Genomic DNA, 365 nt, shown 5'->3' with positions numbered 1-365 from the left:
GTTAACTAACTAAAAAATTAATTTTCTATATTTTTGTTTTGAAACTATGTATGTCAACTTCGGGAGTTCTATCATTTTATAACTGAGTAATGTCTCATTTATTTAACCTCAAAAAACTTAATTAATTACTTCACATGAGATATAGATATCATCTTGTATTTAATTATAAAGATTGTCAAATTTATATTCATGAAAAATATGAATTTCTAAGAATTTCTAGCTAAAAGGTGTTCTTTTTCACATTAAATGAAATGAGTCTTGTTATATTTAAGAAAATAATGCTCCTTCATTATTCTAAAATAAAAAATTTAACCATGCTATATATACAAAAAAAAAAAAGATACGAAATTAACTATGATATGGCA

The sequence above is a fragment of the Arachis ipaensis genome, chromosome B07 (genome assembly GCF_000816755.2).
Source record: "Arachis ipaensis cultivar K30076 chromosome B07, Araip1.1, whole genome shotgun sequence".
Lineage (NCBI taxonomy): Eukaryota > Viridiplantae > Streptophyta > Magnoliopsida > Fabales > Fabaceae > Arachis > Arachis ipaensis.
Note: the sequence above shows the minus strand (reverse complement) of the source record.